At 42.8% G+C, this 15584-nt stretch overlaps 1 protein-coding gene across 2 annotated transcripts in view; it reads left to right on the forward strand.

The window, feature by feature from the left end:
* The window catches only part of COL5A1 (collagen type V alpha 1 chain), a 425380-nt gene that overhangs the window by 267501 nt on the left and 142295 nt on the right, over nt 1-15584 (forward strand). The gene's annotated exons all lie outside the window — the stretch shown is intronic.

Consider the following 15584-nt stretch of genomic DNA (forward strand, 5'->3'; position numbering starts at 1 on the left):
CCTCCATGAAATCACCTACAAAGGCCAGTATCTATAACCTACCGCTTCCACTTGAGCAAGTGCTAATATTAAGGAGTAAAAGAGAAAGTTCCCTTTTGTGAAAGAGGAAAGGAAGTGTTTTCAATATATTTCATCATACAAAGAAGGACAGAAAACTACAACCCACCCTGGATTTAAGACTCCTGAACAAACCCATAGGGACTTAACATTTTACAATAACAAGAATGTAAGAACTTATTCCACTGTTACTGGACAGAGACCTCATAGATATATTCAACTTAAAAGGACGCCTATTCCATATTCCAATTTATCCAGATATTGATTATATCTAAGATTCATGATAAGCGGCAAGCATCGTCTTTACAAATCATTGCACTTCAACATATAGGGTCTAATCACAGGATGGCTGCCAATGTAGTGGCGTCCACCTTGCCGGACCTATTAGGAGTTTTCTGCTAGGCTGATGGACAAAAACCGAGGGTTCCTCCTGTCAGTCTAGTGGGAAACAGGTGCCAGCATTGTCCCTGGCTCGAAATCGTACCCGCTGCAATGCTGTTGCCTGCAGGGTGCACCTGCACCCTCGCAATGTTAACTGCCTGCACAGCAGACAGTGAACATTGTGAGGGTACTAGCCAGGGGGGACCTCTGCACTGTCCATGTCACATGCATGGGCACTGCAGGGGTCCCCCGTGGCCCACTGGCCCTGTTCCCTGCCGCCTTTTCATGGCAGTGAAACCACCATGAAAAGGCTGTCAGAGAACAAGGTCGTAATCTGCAGGGCAGCACTACATGCAGCACTGCCCTGGCCGAATGCAGTTTGACTGCCAGGGTCTTAATGTGGTGGTCAGACCGCCACAGCCGCGGCGGTGCTGTCTGCCATCGCGAGGCTGGCGGTCTAGGACCACCAGCCTCATAATGAGGCCCATAGTCTGAATCTAGAATTTTACCAAATGTCCAGTGATGGTGACTATATATTCATACACATGGGATGCGCATTCTTGCCTTGGTGAATGCCTGAGGAGAGTACAATGCAGAAAATTCCAAACTCACACATAGGAAATAGCTTCATTGTTGCACAGAATGGACTTTTTTACGCAGTGTAATTCAATTTGGTGAATGTAAAAGCTTATTCGATAACACAGAGAATTTTTGCATTTCAGAATGTGACTCCTCATGACAAGATGTCACAGTATCTGATAGAGGGAAAGGTGATAGAGCTGCTGGGAATAATGATGTCTTACTTTGTGTTAGAGAACATTTACTTCAGGTATTGTCTTACTTGACAGAGTCATGAGAAGATCTAGTGTTGTTCCAGCTCACAGTTGACCGCCAGTACAAACGCATCACTTCAAGGTTGGCGGTTCATACAAGAGGCGGGACAATATAGAGATAATTGCCTATACCGCAAACTCTCCAACACATCACCCTACTAGAGTTGAAATTTCTCAAGCTTAAGAACAAGGCTTTTCAAAGGGACCTTTGACACAAAGAGGTATTGATGCCTCAACAATACAACTACCATGTGCAACATACAAAAAAGAAGGCACTCACTTTATCCTGCTGTTCAAGACGCACAGTGAATTTGGCACAGGGCTCAAGCTCATCACACAACTGCCTGGAGTCGACACTAACATTGCAGATCTGTTAAGCCGAAAGTGTGAGGTGACCAATGTTTGAGAACTGAACCCAAGGGCCAGATTTACTGAGAACTTACCTTGTCCTTACATGATGCAAGTTGTCATAAGGCAACACAAGTCCTCGAATGGGATTTACAATGCCATGGAAGGGACGATTTGCACTGTCTTGCGTGACTTTCTAAAGAAATGTACCACAACACAGTGGCTTGCACAGTTATGTTACATTTTGTTGTGGTAGTGTGGAGCATGAGCATTTGCATGCATCCATAGGTGGAATTTGACATAATCCAATCCTAGATTTACTGAAGGCAATAAATGTGGGACTGAGCTAAAATAGTGTGCCTTCCACAAAGAGGGGTAACACAGAAAAATACCTTATTTTGTCCTTGTTATTTCTTCTTTCCATATGTGCTTCATTCTGCAGCACACCTAGAAAGAGAAATATGCCTCTAAGGATTATTCGGTGCAGGACAGGATCCCTTTCTGCATAAAAAGAATCCTACCCATTATGCAGGCACCCTAGTGTCATTGCACAAGGATGCCTGTTTTGGTGCTAGGCAGCCAGAAGTGTGCCAGTGCTAGGAGAGAGCTGAACTGAGCCATATCATTGTAAATTAGGAGCAGTTCAGCTCTCTCTTTTTCACGCATCACAGGGCAGCACAGTGCAGCATCTTCCCTTGTTGCACTGCATTGTGTAAATCTTAGTAAATATGCCCTTTAGGCCCAGATTTAAGAGGGCCTATTGCCATCGAACGACACAATAGCCTCATTTTTTTTACGCTTGTGTGGCGTTACATGGCCAAAAACACCAGCCATATTTACAAAGTGGCACAATGCATGCATTGCGCCACTATCTAACCCTTTGCGCCACATTATGCCTGCACCAGGCATAATGTATGCAAGGGAGGCATTCTCCGCATTGGGGGGGGGACGACGAAAAAATGGTGCAGAGAAATCTAAGAGATTATTTGTGTCATTTTTTCTGGCATTTTGAATGTCTGCTCACAGCAGGCGTTAAAAGGAGGCACGCCATTATTTATAATAATCCCCTATGTACTTTTCAGGATTAGCGCCAAAATGTTGGCGCTAATCCTGAACAGTACATCAATAACGTCAAAATTCTGATGATATTGCCCCCTACCCTGCGTCCTCTGTATTTTAAATATGGCACACACATGGTGGCAGTAGGGGGCGCTAAGGGGTGCAAGGAAAGTGGCGCTGCTCTTGGCGCAGTGCCACTTTTCTTAAATATGCCCTTTAGTGTCCTAGATCCATTCTTCCAGGAGTGATCTGGTTACAATATAAGACAACAAAAATGTAAACATTATACCTCCAAGCATCCACACATACTGTCTCTAGAGAATGATCTATGTCTAGATTGGCCAGGAGCATTTGCAAACACTTCCGCCCTCTACCTTATCTATTGTATCCATATGTAAGATGGATCCAGCTCCAGTGACAATGTTTTTTGTTGACCCAATGTGCGCATGTCCACTATGGTACTTTGAGGTACTGAAATTTTCTGTACATTACAAAATTGCCAACGTAACACAATTTATAAATACAATAACGGGGTAAAGTACTGTACCTAGATCAATGATCCATAAACTTAGAAATCTGGCACACTAGGTCTTAGAGTTTGGGTATTTACAATAACTAACAAATTGTACATTTGTGCTAAAGAAGTACAACCGGAGCATGTTTTGTCATGACATTGAACATTTATCATGATGTTGAACAGATATCCTAATAACTGAACTTGCTTTCAGTTCAACCCTATTGATGCATCATTAGAGAATGTTACATATTAATTGTTACTTTAAAAGTAACAATGAAAGAGATTTAAAGAATAATCCCACTTAGAGCTCCATTTTGGGATCTGAAAATTGTCCTTGCTGATCTCTTTAGATTGTTACTTGAGCCTTTATATTCAGTCACTTACCAAGAAGATATACATAGAGACGTGGTGGTTCTACGCACACACATTTTGTACCAAAGGTGTGGCCATTTTTCACAGCAACCAAACAATTGAATTTATGGTATTCTCATGCTTATCTGCTATCTTCATAAGATAATCAGGAAATCAGGGGAACTAAACATTTTTCATAGAATTTTCACCTCACTCCAAAGAAATGCAAACCAATTTCAAACGCTCAGATTGCCAGATAGATTTCTCAATGCATTCAAATTTGTCATGCATGTGCAAGATGCATGCTTGCACACATGCACAATCCACTGAGAAAAAACTGGTTAGATTGTGTGAGAACGTGGGGTGTATTATGATGTGGTTGTGTGACCCCACCATGTAATATACTACTAACCCTTTTGGGATCAGTCTGATTGTGTTTGTTAAACCTTAGCTCAACCCCGGGTAGTTGTGGTTCTGAGCAGTCAGGCTTACACAAAGGAACAAGTGTAAAGCATTTAATGGCACCAAAACAATTGCAGAAGATAGAAACTTGCCACTCAAGAAATCTGACATCAATTAATTAAAAAAAGTATATTTTTTATGAACTTATGGATATCAAAATAAAATTATCCACCTTTGAGGTCCTAAGGTTTAGAATTTACTACTTTGACCCTTAAAAACATTTTCAAGAAAAACTTTGGCAAATTGGTTTGCAGATACCTAGAGCTGCTTTGGGCAACCAAATCTGGCAAGAAGCCAATCCAGGGGATCAGCAAAGTCCAACAAAAAGGTTTCCTCCTTAAGAAAGTAGGCTCTAGTCCTGTTCCAGCATCTGTGGCCCGTTTCCATTGAGTTCTATGGAGTAGCTCTGATGCAAGGGATACAGGATGCTGAAGATTCTCAAGGATATTAAAAATGCTTAGTGGTTCTCAGGACTCTTCCTGGGGCTACTCCTCCGTCCACAGATTTGATGATGCGATTCTGGACACAGGGGTCGACGTCCCTTGAAGTCCTCTGGGGCTCGATACAAGTCCAGTTGCCCCTAGGCTACCAGTTGCATGATACAGCTGTTTCATCGGTTCCTTCTTTTGGCAACAACTTGCTTTCTGGGCAACCAAGCTGCGCTCTAACAATTCCCCCGGGTCCAAAAGACTCAAGTGCAACTTTGGAGCATTGGATCCTGGTGCTTTAGGCTTTACAGGGGCGAAGTGTGGCGATCCCAAGATCTTTGCTATCAACTTGCCAGGTAGGCTCCCTTACCTTTTCTGGCCCTGTGCTGCGAATACGAGGTCAGCCAACTGAGCTCTCTTGGATGCCAGGAGTGCCCCTTTCATGCCCAGAAATTTCCCTTAGGGGAGGTAGCAGCCACTAGCCAATGGCTACCAAGATCCCTCCCACCTCATGACAACGTCCTGTGAAGTATGACATCTAGGTATCCCAACTTTTGTTCTTGAGAGGTGTTAGCCCACCCTTGGGCTGTAGCTACTCATGGGCTACATGCCCACAGGAAAATTGGTTTGGCAACAGTTTTCCCCTTCCTTCTCCACTGCCAGCATGTCTACCTACATAATACGGCAGCCCTCCCACGTGCGCTTGCTACTTTCCCTTCAAATGCTTGCATTTTGGCATAACATCCTGAGTGGCTTCCTGCCAGGAGGAGTTAACACCTCCTCCAGTGGCAGGCACATCTCTTCAGGAGTACAGAAGGCTGTCTTGCCTCAGCAAATGGCCACAGGAAAACTAGACAACAGATGGCAAGTTTTTAAACGTAGCATGTGACAACAAGTTACATTAATTGTGACTTGAACATCAAGTCAGGCTTAATGTAATGAGATGTTTGATACCTTGAAGTACCAGCTTTGGTAGTCCCATTTAGAAGTAAGCACAGCTCATGTATCATCATGTATACGTCAATACTGACCAATTAGGCTACCAATCCCTCTTCCAATAAAAATTACCTTTGTGGGTTTTTGCTGCTAGAATATGTAACACACATGTTCTATTTTCGTTCTATGGTGCCGTCGCCTTCGGACTCGAAAGGCCTGCTGTAGCATGACTTGCTCACAAGAGAAGGAGAGTTTGGGCTTTGCCGTTGCTTCAAATAGCGAAGTGGAGTTACCAGTTTAAAACTGCCTTTCCAGCCTGCAGTGGCAGACTGGGAGCCATGTTTTACCTTATGCAACTCTGGGTGGCACAACAAGTGCTGCAGTCCCTGAGGGGACACACTACCTTACAGGCCCTGTGTATCCCTGGTACCAGGGACTTACAAGTAAGTTAAACTATGCCACTTGAATATAAGCCAATCAACAATGTACCTTTTTAAGGAGCAGAGCACATGCACTGAGTCCTGATTACCAGGGCTCAGGACATTTCAGAAGACTGTAATAAGTCTGTTTCCTCACAGATTGCTTGAATTGCATCTCAGCTGCTAGTAATTAATGTGGGCTCCAATACAGTTTATGTTTTTGTGTCATCAGACAAAGAAACCAGCCACAGGCAAATCATTCTTGATCCTGCTCCAACAAGAACAGACCGGACTGAACTGTCAAGATGGGCCCTTCTGAACAGGAACAGAAGCAGCCCTAGACTGTGTTGGCCTATTTGGGTCACATAAATTGGGTACAAATCAGGTCCTATGGAAAACTGAGCATGGGACTCATGACTGGACATACTTATCACTCTTAGGGCATTGCACTAAGGGAAACAAAATTGATTGATGGATTGCTTGAATTTATCTCAGGCACTGGTTATTACTCAGGGCTACTATCCAATCCATTATTTGTTTTGCTGACCGTGCCACAGGACTCAAGCTATGCCTCAATGACAAGTCTAAAACAGGCCGAAACTCATTTAGGTTTGCTTTTTTTCTCATTGGGGACTGGGCCAGCAGTTTGAGCTGGACTGTTCCCGTTGGAGAAGGGCAAAGACTGATTTGCATAGGCCATGTCTCTGCCTAGAAAGGCATAGTGGGTGAAAAATGATGGATTGGAATGCGATCCCAAGTGATCACCAGTGACTGATGTTAAGTCAATTCATCTTTACATTATCTTGTTGTTTGCTGCGGTAGACGCCCTAAGTGTGGTAAGCAACTCAAATGTGGGCCCTCTGTTCACTAGGCAACAGCACTCGAGATGCATTTCACTGACAAGATGTATATAGCCTGAAATCTGTTCTAAGACTGATCTGCATATGAAAGGTCATTGTCGGAATGGTATTGTATATAGGGGAAAAAGTGGTGCAATGGAATGTGGTCTGTCCATTTGACAGTCACTGAAATTATTCCAAGCATATCTTTCATCACCTTGTCTCTTTATGCAGAATTCGCTCATATCAAAGAAGCAATGATAATGTTGCAAGTTGATATACCACAACCAGCCATATGCAAAGCAGTCATATGGAATTTCGAATGTTTACCAACAACTACTGTATGAATGTTTAAGTTGGAATGGAAAGATTAGATGTCAACACATCTTAAACATTACTTGCTTTCTCTTCTGCTACTTTCAGTACATCACCATTTTAGATGATAGGGCCATTACGTTTCAGACTATGAATAGAATGTGATCTGCAACAAAACGTGCTACAAATGGAAAACACTACGCATCTGTAACCTTCTTTATACTTGTAGAGTAGTAGATTGTCAGATAACTCCCCTACCTCCCTGGGAGAGTGAAAGGAGATTTTAGCAATAGCGATTAATGAAGGTATTTACTGTACACATACACAGACACACCTTGCAGGCCGGTAAAATTGCTATAATCTGAGAAGACAGTCTAAGAGCCTGTACATTGTCAATTTTAGGCAATATGATTACTCTTCCATATGTTACAACCATAAAACTGAAAGTCTAGCTCTGAATAAAAGTAAATTATAATATTCCAAACCGAAAAATAGATGGCAGGAGAGTGCATAGCATGTGAATCTATAATACTACTACTACAGTGGCGTAACGAAACTGGACACCTGCAAAGAACACCCCTCCTAACTCACTCAGGCCAGTTGATGTGCTGATGGGGACCCCTGGAGCTCGTGCCCCCCCCCTCCTACTGCACTGCGAGGGCTGTGGGGGTCTTTGTTACACCACTGTACTACTAGTGCAAACATTGTAGGGATAAGTAGCTTTTGCCACCATGTCATGGGGAACTCCACTGCATCCCCAATACACTATCCCCTTCCAAGTAGTTATCATGCACTTTAAAAATCTAGAATGGATGAATATTGAAAAGAGAGAGCACTCATCTAAAATAAACAGGAAACACACTCAACTGCATTTGAAATATTTTGGAACAATGCCAAAGCTAGGCACACAAAAAAATTGAAGAATGTGCAAGGCAGTATCTCTGAGCCAGTCGACAAGTTAGACTTTTAAAGTGTAGCATCATCGATCCGAACATGCCGAGTCCCCCTCCTCCGCATCTTGTCATGATTTGGTCATGTAAGGAATCCAAGTAAAAAATCACGATTTGACCATTATCTTTCATCTTTTATATATGTATTCTGTTTCTTTGCAAAGCATAATTTACTATGCTTTTAAAATTAAACACTGATTCACAAAGATATATTGTTTTTTTTTCATTTTGTGGCGATGGAAAGATTCGGTCCTCTTTTGTGAAGTGCATTTTAACAGCAATAGTACGCATTTGCAATGAACTGGGGATCATTTGATAAAACTAGTTCATGGCCACAAGTAATTTTATCAGATTATTTTCTTGTTTTAATATTTTTGATTTCAGTATAACTTGCCCACTGAGACAACCAAAGTGAAAACGCTGTCTAACATGAATAATCTTGTTTACTTATATATCAGACTGCACTGAGAGGCTTGTTCTCAAAGGTACATTTGGTTGTAAACATACACCTACAATTGAAGTTACCTTTTGTTACAACTGCCAGAAATTCACAAAGGGATTCCTATCGGGTGTAAATCCATTTATAGGGGCGTAGATATCCGTCATGAGTTCTGATATATTCAAAGCTGTAAATTCCGCTCAAATTTTCGGAAATGGCATTCCAAAGCATGCCTTGTATTTTTTGGGAACTTCCACAAGAACGTAATTTTGTGGGCATTCCCAAATTCCGGTTAAACCACGTTATGTTTTTGGTATGAGCTGAAAAACGCCCGGAAATGAACTCCAGCCAAGATTGTTTTTTCCTACAAAGAAAACACAAAAGTGCATTCATAAGATGAACTCAATGCAGTGTCACAGAACACAAACTGAAAGTCACATAACCTTTCCAGGAGCAAGCCTGTAACCTGCTCCTGGTGGAGACTTCCACGTTTATCAGTGTGAAAATTACTGAATAGAAAAACAAGGAAAAATACATTGAGGCGGAGGTCTCCACCCTTATTTTTCCTGCTTTATTTTTTAAACTGGCCTTATGTGTAGTTTTCTAGTGCTTTAGTATGACTTTTTTGTACAAGCCAATGGCAGTCACTCTATCATTCTCGAAAGTGATGTGCCTCTTACCTTCTCTTCACAATCAGATTTCTGCAGTTGTTGCTCAACCCACTGATCTTTTTTACAAGGTATTCAGAGATAGGGTATATAATGGACATCTACATTTTTTAGTCCTACAATGGTACATACGGCGCTGCAGAAATCAGCAAGGAAATGATGTGTCTTATATGTATTCAGTATTTCGACAAAACATCCACTTTTTTGATGGGGTATAAATATATTGACCTCAGCCAAGGTATAATATTCTTCTGTACTGCTATAGACTTTAAAGTGTTGGACTATTTTGTGAACCTATTGCTTTGTAGTCACTATGAGTCTGATTAGAAGTTCTGTCCGATGAACTTCCGAGGGGGGAGGTTGCCGCTAAACTGGCTACCTCCCTGCCGGACACATTAAGAGTTTCCCGCAAGGCTGGAGGGCGGAATCTTAGGTTTCCCCTGCCAGCCTAGTGAGAAACAGGCTACAGCATTTTCTCTGGCTCGTGCCAAGGGCATGGGCAGTGCAGGGGCCCCCCTGTGGCTCACTACACCTGTTCTCCACCAGCTATTTCATGGCGGTGTTACCGCCAGGAAAAGGCTGGCGGAGAACGAGGACGTAATCCGCAGGACGCACCGGCGGATTAGGATATCCGCCACCACCTGACTGCCCGGATGCAAGATCCTGGCAGAGCTGGTGGTTCCCTGGCAGTCGGACTGCAAGGGTTGTTATGCGGCAGTCCAGGCTGCCGCAGCACACTCGTAATGAGGCCGCATATGTGGCAAAATAGAGCTGAATGTATTATTAGTCCGTTCTCAAAAAGTGGTTGCAGCTTATGCACCCACTTTTGCGAATGGAATAGGATTTTGCTAACTACTGAATTACGGGGGGTTGCAGAATCAGTCCCTTCATTAATATTCATTAGGCGAGTTACAATTTGAGACCCCTTATGATTGGCTGAAATCATAGGGATGGTGGCCTGCAAGAGTCAGCAGATCATCATCCTTGGGAGTGCAATGCAAAACAAAACACTTTTAGAAATACTGGCACTGGTGATATTTTCTTTAAAGAATGAATGTTTTACATTCTGCAAAAGTTCAGGGGGAATAGTTAGTTGTCCTCTTGATTATTGTCTTTCCCTTTGAGGCTGACAGCACGAATCCCAAAGGGAAAGGAGCCCTAATGGAATCTCCTCCACTTGAAAGGGGTCCTAAGTGGATCCTTTCCCCTTTGCAAAATAGTTACCACCCCAACTCAAGGGTCGGTACTACCTCCATGGTTCGCCATCGCCATTGCAGTTGTAAATCATTGATACATTCCTCTGTGAATCATTAACAGGACGGTGACAACTTTCAGGCCCCCTCTTATTTTCGACACGGAAAAGGTTGCAAAAGTCCTTTCAATTGTTGGAAAAAATTTCTGACTCCTAAAAAGGCTTTTGTAAATAAAGACAAGCCCTTCTGCAGTTTGCAGGGTTTGAGATCTCAACAGGGTTTTGTACATCAGGCCTAAAGAACCTTTACATTATTTTTTTTGGTCCCATCTTCTAAAAAAATGTTTTGTTTTTTTGTTGGGGGCCACTGAAAAGGAGTTCTGCTGTTTAGAGATGGTCATTTGCACACAATAGTAGTTTGTCCCATTAGGAAGTGTTCACTAACCAGATAACTTAAGTGAAATAACTGCTGCAGACCTGATTAATGTATGTAGTGCAGTGCTTAATTTGTGAAGTGAGTGCTGGCTGTTGGCACCTACACTCATTTTTAGATAACTACGCAGATCATTAATTCACAGACTTCGATCCAAAGCAAGAGACAGACAGACACTGCAGGAAGAAGTAAGAAGAGAACGATAGGGAGACTTTGACAAAGAGAGAACGCAGGGATGAGAAAAACCTTCCAAAGTGAGAAAAAGAGAAAGGAAATGCAGAGTGGTGAGAGAAGGAAGATAGGGCCAGATTTAGTAGAAAATAATGGTGCATGCTGCTGCACCAAATCTGGCAGCGCCGCACACCATCCTTTTCAAAATGCAGGGATGCGCTGTATTTACTAGAATATGGCGCATCCCTGTGTTTCTACTGCACCAACACTAAATTTGCTGCCAAGTGCCAACGTAGCCACCTTTGTGCCATGGTGCAAGGATGGCTGCGTTGAGGGAGAGATTGTTTTTATGGAGGAAGGGACACTTTCCTGCACAAAAACAATCTTAAATTGTGATTAGCTCTTTCTATGTGTGCTGCAAAATGCAGCACACATAAAAAGAGCAAAAAATGAGGAGAAATGAAAGCATTTCTCCTCGTTGAGCCAGTCTTACGCCACCCATAGATTTTGGCAGTGCCTCAGGTTCCCGAAAACGTGTAAATCTGGGACAGTGTCAAAATGCAATGGGTGTTGCTGTGGCACGCCCACAGCAACACCCATTGCTCGCCCCTTCCACGCAAAGTGCTGCGTGTGAAGGGACTGTATTTACAAGGTGGCGTTAACCCACAAAAAGTGGCTTAACGCCACATTGTAAATACGGCGTAGGGCATTACATCACCGGAGCGTCATAAAAAGTGATGCTCCAGTGGCGATAGGTCCTTGTAAATCTGGCCCATAAGGTGGAATCAAGCTTAGATAACCTTGCCAATCAGCGTCTTTGCCATTTGCCAGCACCGGCTGTGGACTCCTAAAACACTTTGACACTTTTTTTTCCTTTTAAAAACTTCTCAATGAGTGAGTGTCACACCCAGGCAGAATTTACTGGTTTAAACCTGGCTAAGACCTGCACTTTTCAGAGAGCCTGCTATTCTCACCCTCATATACTCTGTCCTTTTAACTTTCAGAAGTGTTAATTAGCGCCAGGTGGCAACATGCTGTGATCTCACTGTGCGCAGAACTTGAGAACCTGAGCACCTGCTTGTGAGGCAGAACTGTGGTGGAAGAGACTCACAGCAGGAAACACCAGTACAGTGCGTGTTGCTGGAGTTATTTTTTCGTGATTGAAAGCACCCAAAGGAAAATCCTACTTATGAATTAATTTGAGAAAGTGTTTCCTTTGGACACTGAGGCGTGTGAAACTTGTGGTTTAATATTACTGTACTGATGCCTTGCGTCTACCGAAAAAGTTATATGAAATGTGGGTGACACTCTACACGCTCCATGGATCATTCACTTTAAAATAGTCCCTTTGATGTAATAATATTAATTTTACTCCGTAGTAATGTATTTATTCATTTTTAATTATATGTATATTGCATTCAAAATCGGTAAAACCGTATTGAACAAATGCAACACAATGCCAGGCAAGATAGCAGAACAACCATGTTTTCAGAGGTTTGTGGGGGGAAAAGCGACTACGTGCTCTGGATGCGGAAGGGTAATTGATGCATTTCAGAGTCTAGATCCCAGTACAAAAGATCTCCAGTCACTGCATGATTTGCATTTTGTTCTTGGAGCTGTTAGGCCCAGCCCTGCACAGACATGGGAAACAGGGCCAAATGTACTATTGTTCTGCTTCCAAAAACCATTCACAATTTCCGAATAGTCTTTTAGAGACCTGGGGGCCAGATGTGTGAAGCATTTTTGCTGTCCCTCTCCCCTTTGTGAATGCTGTAAAAAATATTTTTAAGAAAAGGCAATAGTCCCATGAACCACTGCCTACTTTTAAAAAATGTCAGTTTAACTTTTCATTTTGTTTTAAAATACATCCCTTTTTCTTTTTTAAGGAAATCTGGTTACATTTTAAAAATGCTTTATTTAGACGAATCGTAGAGCTGGTGGTCTGCCAACTTCAGAAGGCCACCATCCTTGTGATGTCTGCGATTCCTAGTGGGTCGCAGTTTGTGACCTACCTCATTAATTCAAATAAGGTCAAATTGTGACTCACTAGATATCAGTAATTTGCAAACCGACCTATCAGTACGTAGGTTGGTTCACAAATTTCCACATTGGTCACACAAATACTAGCCGCTAATTGTGGCCAGTATTTTGCGAACAGTTCTTAGTACATCTGGCCCCAGAAACTTACTTTGGAAACCAACCTGTGAGCTAATAGGTCGGATTGCAAAATAAGAAACCTGAGTCAGTGGCTGCCCGACCTACCTTATTAATATTAACTAGATTGGTTGCAAATTGTTACTCATTCAGATTGTTTTTAATCATAGATATGATGGACTGCAAGGGTCAGCAGACCAGAATGCCAGTGACTAGGTTTGATGAAAAGTTTTTCTTTAAAGCAGTCTGATTTCCCTAAAGGCTACATTTTTTTATTAAGTGTTCCTTTTTTCCTAACGTTTCAGTGACTGTTGGAAGTGGTTTTCTGAACCACTGCCTACTCCCACTGAAACGAGTAGCCCAATTCACAAAATTAATAAAGAGGAAAGGTCCGAATGGGACCCCTTCCCTTTTATGAATGAGTTACCACCCCAACTTGGGAGTCTGTAACTTTTCACTGGATTGCAACAAGAATTTCAGTCACAAGCCATTGATACATAAGGATATGAATCGCAATTTAGAATGGATGCCCGCAAAATTTGGCATACAGTTGCAGACCCACTTTAGGGTTGTAAGACTTTATTGACTCTTAAAATGTTTTTTCTGCATGAACAAATACTTTTTGGAGGACCCTGCTGAAAAACAGTTACATACATATGACCCAATGTTTCTTACTTTTTTTCAAGGTACCAAGATGCCTTATCTTGAAGACATACATAAAACCTTGTTTATTAATTAATATTGTTCCTGGCTTTAACAAGTAACCATTTAAAAGACAATTTACACTCATTGAAGTCTGCAAAGGTATATCCTTTGGTATGATGTGCAGATCACAACCCCATGCACATGAAAGGCTTCGTGAATCAGATGCTTCATTGATAACAGAATGGTCCATGAATTCGTATGGCCATCACTGCCATGTGGCCCAGAGTTATGTGCTGTACCTTCTACAAGCTCTACAAGACACATAAATATCTAGTAGGAGTTACACATGATACAGGGCCACTTGGTTCCTTGTCTGATTCTACTATTTAGGATGCGTGGTAGGTGTTGTGTAACATGGCATACAAAAACTCCAGGGCCACATTTACCAACATTTGCTTCATACTTTTTATAAGAAGATAATAGGCATGATTTAGACACAGATTGTAATGGAAAATCCTCTCTCCATCTTTTGGAGGAAAAGCTAAATCCAGAGGAGAATGAGTTGGTTGAATGTCCTCCACCATACTAACCGGGTTTGTCGGAGTATTCACCAGTGGATTTCCATTCAGATAAAGCAGTTCCTCTATAAATTGGGGGATTCTTCATTATCACCAGTTCTCCAATTCTAAACCAGCAGCACTATTTGTGTCTGAAATGGAAAAATGTGTGTCTGAAATGAAAACTTTAAACTAATATCAAAACAAAGCAAAGTGACCAAGATTCGGGATTAGGCAACACACCTTCAAGCCACTGAGATATCCAGAAACACACCCTCAGTTCAGTGCAACAACTTTCAGACACTCTCCTTTTAGGAAGGAAGTGAAAAAGAAGTGAAGATTTCCTGTGTTTATGTGGAACTGAAAGATAATCTCCTAATTGAAATTGACGGGCAGAATGTATACAGCATTCAGTCTATTTCTGTAATGTGCACCACATATTCTCAATGCTCTTGCATTTATTAATACCATGTTGTACATGTACATGTATATGTCCAAGCAGTGCCTTATGCATGTTTAAAGTACCTTCTCTATTAAATCTTAACATAAATGCCTTGCTTTGATGTTTCTTAGAAAAACTATTTCTAATGATGTGGTGTGTGAACACCAGGATACTAGAGAAGGGCTAGAGTAAGCTGCTTGCAAATATTTATATCTGAAATTAGAATGAGGCATGATTTATCTTCTCAATATGGTCCCCTTGTACTGAGGTGTAAAACATTGATACAAAAGCATTGGGTTCTGCTCGATGTTCTGGATCACCATTGACTATGCAAATTTTCCCATGTGGATATCTTGAAATTCTGGCATGGAACTAACCCTTTTAGACTATCTTTGAACATTACTGCATCCAAGAGTTCAAATTATTGATATTGGCACAGTATTGTAAGCCTGGTTGCATTATGAGACTATGTGGCTCATTCTGAGTCCGGCGGGCGGCGGGTGCCGCCCGCCGGGCGGAAACCGCCCAAAGACCGCACCGCGGTCAAATGACCTCGGGGGTCATTTTGACTTTCCCGCTGGGCCGGCGGGCGATCTCCAGAAGATCGCCCGCCGGCCCAGCGGGAAAGCCCCTGCAACGAGGAAGCCGGCTCCGAATGGAGCCGGCGGAGTTGCAGGGGTGCGACGGGTGCAGTAGCACCCGTCGCGATTTTCACTGTCTGCATAGCAGACAGTGAAAATCATGGTGAGGCCCTGTTAGGGGGCCCCTGCACTGCCCATGCCGGTGGCATGGGCAGTGCAGAGGCCCCCAGGGGCCCCACGACACCCGTTCCCGCCATCCTGTTCCTGGCGGGTTTTACCGCGAGGAACAGGCTGGCGGGAAGGGGGTCGGAATCCCCATGGCGGCGCTGCAAGCAGCGCCGCCATGGAGGATTCCCTGGGCCAGGGAAAAACCGGCGGGAAACCGCTGGTTCCCCTTTTCTGACCGC

This window comes from Pleurodeles waltl, chromosome 6, assembly GCF_031143425.1.
Source record: "Pleurodeles waltl isolate 20211129_DDA chromosome 6, aPleWal1.hap1.20221129, whole genome shotgun sequence".
Taxonomy (NCBI): Eukaryota; Metazoa; Chordata; class Amphibia; order Caudata; family Salamandridae; genus Pleurodeles; species Pleurodeles waltl.